Source organism: Phaethon aethereus, assembly GCF_964289735.1.
Source record: "Phaethon aethereus genome assembly, chromosome: 2".
NCBI lineage: Eukaryota > Metazoa > Chordata > Aves > Phaethontiformes > Phaethontidae > Phaethon > Phaethon aethereus.
This window is the reverse complement of record NC_138582.1, coordinates 106,764,239-106,770,238: the sequence shown is the minus strand read 5'-3', so window position 1 is coordinate 106,770,238 and position 6,000 is coordinate 106,764,239.

The window sequence follows — 6,000 nt, the reverse complement described above, 5'->3', positions numbered from 1 at the left end:
GGACTTCAGAACTTGTCCTCCATAAGCTGTACATCAGGGAAAGCAGTGTTGGGACCTGGGACACCAGGACCAAAGGTAGGGTCAGCTTGTGCTATGCACCTCTGAAATCAGAAGTGGGTGCAGAATTTCAACATGTGAAAAGCCACCTCTGAGACTGTTGGGATCACCCTGCAAGGGATCCACCTTAAGGAGAAGGAGCTGTGGTGTTGATCTGCACGGCTCGACCTTAAGAAGAAGGAGCTGTAGCATTGAGAAGCTGGTAAACAGCTGGATATCTGCACAGCTTGGCCTTGAGGAGAAGGAGCTGTGGTAAACAACTAAGAAGAAGCGAGGAAGACAGGAACACCTGCAGGCAGCAAATCCTGACTGTGTGAGAAGCGCATGGACAGCGCATGGTATTTTGTATATAGCCAATTGCAATAATGCGTGTAACAAGCTGTAACCAATCATGAGTGTGTGCGCAGTGACTAAACAAAGATTATGATATATATTGGAGTCAGACAAGACAATAAACGGCTTCGGAATATAACTCTTATAGAGTTGTGAAGTCCATCCTTCTCCGGCATGAGACTCCCTGCTGGGCCACTGTCTTTTGCGACCACATCACTCTGGAAAGAAAAGAAGTCACTGGAGCCATCCTAGGTCTGACTCTTACCAGTTTATGGGAAGACTATTAGATGTTGGCACGCTCATGATAGACATGAACCATGTCTGGTCTGTGGTAGCCATGTTGATAGGGCTGCACAGGCCTTTTGGCGTACCTAGACTGTAGCGAAAAATTAAATAAATAAAAAGCTCTGATTTCTTTCTCTCCATCTGGAGAGATTTCTCTCATATTTCTCTCTCTCACATATGCTGGCAAGTTCTGCAAGTTTCCCTCAGCTCCCTTCCCTACCTGTATTCTCCACATTCAGTCTCTTCTCTCCCTTTCTGCCTCTCCAATGCATGTGCAGGTAACCACAATTTATATCCACAGCAGCAATCTCACTTCCACTTTCTGCTGACACTGCTGATGTCTTTCTTCTGTCAAGTCATACAGAGCACTGCTGGCTTTGGTGCTGAGTGGCTGACTGCTCCCAACAGTTGGGCCTTCCTGAACTGAGGTTGCAGTGTTTGAACAAAAAGGGGCACAAAGATATTCCAAAAGAGCTGCTTGTCTATCTGTGGTTTGAGCTGCTCCATCTGCTAGAATAGTTGGCTGTTGAGAACTGAGAAATTCTGCTAGTGTAGAGCTGAGAGCAGACAATGCCATGGCATGTCTGCTTTGTGTCCCAGCTGCTCCTGAGGTAATGGCTGCTCTTGTTCTTGTCCCTTCCCTTGTAAGAGCCTTTCCAGGAAATGGGTGAAGAGCCATCATTTTCACTCCTACCACCTCAATCAGGGCAACCTCTAGCCTCATCCCGGTTCCTGTGGTTTCCAATCTCAAATGCCCCTGTGGAGAAAGAATATTGGGAGAGATATGTTTCTTGGTGTTGTCTGGAGATACACACTACAGCACAGCATTGCCCATATTCTTCTTCCCTGTAGACGCCAGTATTCCAAGACTTCAGCTTGCAACAGAGCTGGAGGAGGCCTGAGATAGACTTGTTCCTCTGCACATCATGTCCCAGGAGAACTGCTAAGAACCAGTCAAGACTCATCTTTTTTAGGCCCTTTTGGCCTTGTCCAGCTGAGTTATGAGGGGGGTGGAACTCTGCTGGAGTTGTGTGAGCAGATCTCCAACTTGCAAGTAAGCATGAAGCAGCTGGTGTAGATTGATGACTTCACAGGAGGAAACCAAAGTTAGCAAAGAATGGGGTCTGCTGTGTAAATATATGGATGTTGTTAACATGGGTGTCCTGGTTTCAGCCAGGCTAGAGTTGGTTTTCTTCACAGAAGCTGGTGTGAGGCTGTGTTTTGGATTTGGGATGAGAAAATGTTGATAATGTGCTGATGTTTTGAGTTGTTGCTAAGTAGTCAAGGACAGTCCAGCTTCTCGTGCTGGCCTGCTAGCAAGGAGGCTGGGGGTGCACGGAGAGCTGGGAGGGGACACAGCCAGGACAGCTGACCCAGGCTGGCCAAAGGGATATTCCATACTATATGACATCATGCCTAGTACATAAACTGGAGTTGGCCGGGGGGCGGGAATCGCTGCTCGGGGACAGGCTGTCGATCGCTGGGTGGTGAGCAATTGCTGTATTGGGCATCACTTGTTCTTGTACATCCCTTTGTCGGTATTATTATTGTTGTTATCATTGTTGTTTCCTTCTCTCTTGCTGTCCTATTAAACTGTTTTTATCTCAACCCACGGGTTTTTTCCCCAATTCTCTCCCCTGTCCCACGGGGGGAGGGGGGAGTGAGCGAGTGGCTGCGTGGTGCTTAGTTGCCGGCTGGGGCTAAACCATGACAATGGGCAAATGCTACCAACAGGAAGATGGTGACTCTCTCATCTTTGGAGGAAGTTACAAGAAAGAGAAGAAAGTTACACTGGAGGTATCGGTCCAGGATTTGATTGATGTTCAGTCTGATGATCTGTCTGAGAGATGGCACAAAAAGTGGGTTTGCACTTGGAGAAGGCTCATAAGCTCTTTTAAAAATCTGGCTGTTAAATGGGCCTCTTGGTCACTAATTATGCTGTCTGGGAGGCCATGGCATCATAAAACACACTTTAGGACAGGTGAGGAAGTCTGTGGGGCTGTGAGCAACTTTCTGAGAGGCACTATGTTGGTGAACAGGTCCACAATCACTATGACCACTGCATTCCACTCCAAGCAGGGCAGGTCTGCTATTGAATCCATATCCACAAATAACCAAGGCTATTTGGCAGCAGGGAGAAGCTGTTAGAGACCCTGTGATATTTTGGTGTAAGCACAGCGGTTGTGGGCCTAGGCATAGTCAGCCACATCTCCCTGTCCTTTGGACCACCAGATAATCAGGTGTCATCCAGCAGTCCCTGTGTCTGGGTGCAGGAACATGATGGCATCAGCAGAAGACTTGTGTCTGCAGTGGTCCTTATAGGATGTAGAGCTGCCCGCGATGGTACTGGCAACCATCCTGTTCTTGCAGGCTGTGCCAAGGGGATGCTGTGTTAGGTTCAGGTTACTTTGTGTGGCCTGGAAAAATTCTGCAGTGAACTCATCCTCTTCCATGGCTGGAATGAAATGTCTTGGGGAAAACAGGGTTGGGGTGCATGCAGAAGCTGTGCATCCAAATCTGAATCTTCCTTCCACAACAAGGCACTTGCCTTGCTGTTCTGCTTTCCTGGACATAATGTGAAAGTGAAGGGGAAGCATGTAAAGGGGGCAGGATGGAGAGAGAAATGCTTCACCCATTGATACTCTTTCATGTTCTGACGGTTGGTCAGCAGCACTGTTGTGTTTTTTGCCGTCTCAAGGAATTGCTGCTGTTCCTCAAAGGTAGTTTTGATTGACAGGACACTCCTTATGCCAGATGAGCTTCTAATTCCTCTCAGCAGGGAGGAGCTGCTAAGAGAAAGAAGGGTGGCACTCCTGTGTAAGGCTGACCTTCTGGGCAAGGATGGTCACTGTGGCTTGGTCTGAGGCATCTGCTTCTGCAAATTAAGGCCAACTGGGGTCTGAGTAGAATAGATTAGTACCTGTGCTGAATGCCCATTTCATCTTCTCAAAAGCCACTTGTGCTGCAGGCATCCACCAAAAGCAAGCCCAGTTCAGGTGAATGCTCCTGTAGGAACCACAATATCAGAAAAAAACCCTCCATGAATTGTCGATAGCTGTTGTCAAATCCTAAGATCCTTTGCACTGTCTGCACACCAGAAAGTGACGGCTTCAAATTTTTGGGGGTCCATATGCCAGATGTTGAGGCCTCAGGAACTCCACCCTCTGCTGGTCAAAGGACCACTTCTCGAGTTTGTCACAGAATTCTGTGCAGCCACAGGAAACTCAAGACCTCCCAGACATGGTCTACATATGCCTGTTAAGTGGTGCAGAATATCAAAGATGTCATCTGCACATGCTGCTACGTAGTAATGAAGCAGGCCCTTCACAACATCATTTACAATATGCTGAAAGTTGGCTGGAGCATTGCAGAGAGCAGATGGCATGACAGCATACTCTTAGTAGCTGTATGTCATGTGAAGAGCAGTTTTCCATCCATTCTCCTGCCAGGTCTCTCACAGATCTAGCTTTGTGAACCAGTAAGTTCCCTGTTCATAGAACTCCAGGGCAAGAGGCATAGGATGCCTGCTCTTTACCGTGGTGCCATTCAGCCCGCTGCAATCTACACAGAGACTTTTTTTTTTTTAAGAAGGAAAAAAAATAGGGGCCCCAGCAGGGACTTGGAAGGGGTGGATAAACCTACACGCCAGACAGTCCTTGTGGTCCTCCTTGCAGGCTGCTAATTCAGGGAGCTATAAGGCAAAGATGTACCTGAAGGGCACCCCCTTTCCTGGTGCTAGGTCAATGTGGCAGTCATGAGTAATGGGATAGTAGTGTTTTCTGCCTCCTCCTTCTCACAGACATCCACAGGATCACTGTATTTACCTGGGAGCATAGAGGGGTAATCTGGCACGACGGAGCTGCAGTGGTGTAGGAGCACCGGGCTGAGGCTGTGCTGTGGTGCCTCACCCAGTGTAAAACCAGAATCATGGGAATCCAGACCAATCCACCTGGGGTGCTGAAATGGGAAAGACAGCCTGGCGAAGACCCCAGGACAGACTTTTGCCCTCAGGATCTGGATGTTCCTCTCCTGCAGTGAAACACAAGAAACACAGTTGCCAGTTAATGAGGTTGTGCTTCTGTAAGGGAGCAGATCGGACATAAATTGCAGCGCTTCAGCAGCATGTCGCAGAGGTGGCATGCAGGAGAGGGTCGTGTATTGCCCTGTGCCAGTCACTGCCAGTACCAGATAACTCTGAAATCAATGTAAACAACCCACTACACCCCAAAACTTCAGAGGTGCACATGGCACCCCAGCTCACACATGTTTAAGAGATAGTAGCACCCCTTAGGGAGGAAAAGAGGGAAAGACACTGAGAAGAAGCAGAGGAGACATGAAGGAAGAAATGGAGGAAATAGAGAATGGGAGAAATGGAGGAAACACACATTGTTTGGGACACAGCTGGAGATGCACTCCTGAAAATAGGGGCTCTACACCTATGGAAGTACATCCTGAAGGGGACTGCAGCCCATGGGTAAGCCATAACAGAGCAGAGGAAAACGGGTAAGAAGCAAGAGGCAGCAGAAAGAAACCAATACACAAATTACTCCAACCTCGTGCACCACCCATCACCTCAACAAAGGAATGAATTTGAGTAGGCAGTAGTTTGTACTGGGCATTAAGAACTCATTCTTCCCAGCCAGTCTTCCACAGCCAATGCATAAATTAGATTGTCTGGTCACTTGTACTCTTTTTGAGATGGAGGACCCAGATTTGTGTACGATGTTTACCAATTTATACACTTGATGTTTTCTCTGTTTTATTCTTTACTCCTTTCTTAGCAATGTTTAATAATTGATTTGCTTTCTTTCACACTACTGGGCACAGAGAAAACATTTTCATACAACTACCTGCTATAACCATTGCAACAGCTCATGGCTCTTCATTTCAAATGTGAAGATAGGACGGTTTCTTCCCATATGCACTACTTTAAATTGAGCTTCCCTAAATCCCATCTGCCCTTTTTTGCCCATATACTCCGTATCCTAACACTCTTCTGCTTGCAGGTCTCAGCCTGACATTGTCTATATTTCCCTAAATAACATTGTACCATCAGCAGACTCTGACACTGCCATTTCCAGATCCTTGAGAAATATCTTGCACAGATCAGGTTCCAGAAAACATCCTTGTGGGACTCCTGTTGGTGACCTCCTTTAACTATGCAAACGGACTATGGACTCCTACTGTATTATTTCCTGTCTTTCAACCAGTTATTTACCCCTGCAATTATTTTTTTCTTGGCAGTGTAACTTTTAAGAGCTTTTGATGAGTGACCTCTCCAAATACCTTCCAGAAATCCATGGTCAGAATTCCAGAGTCTATCTC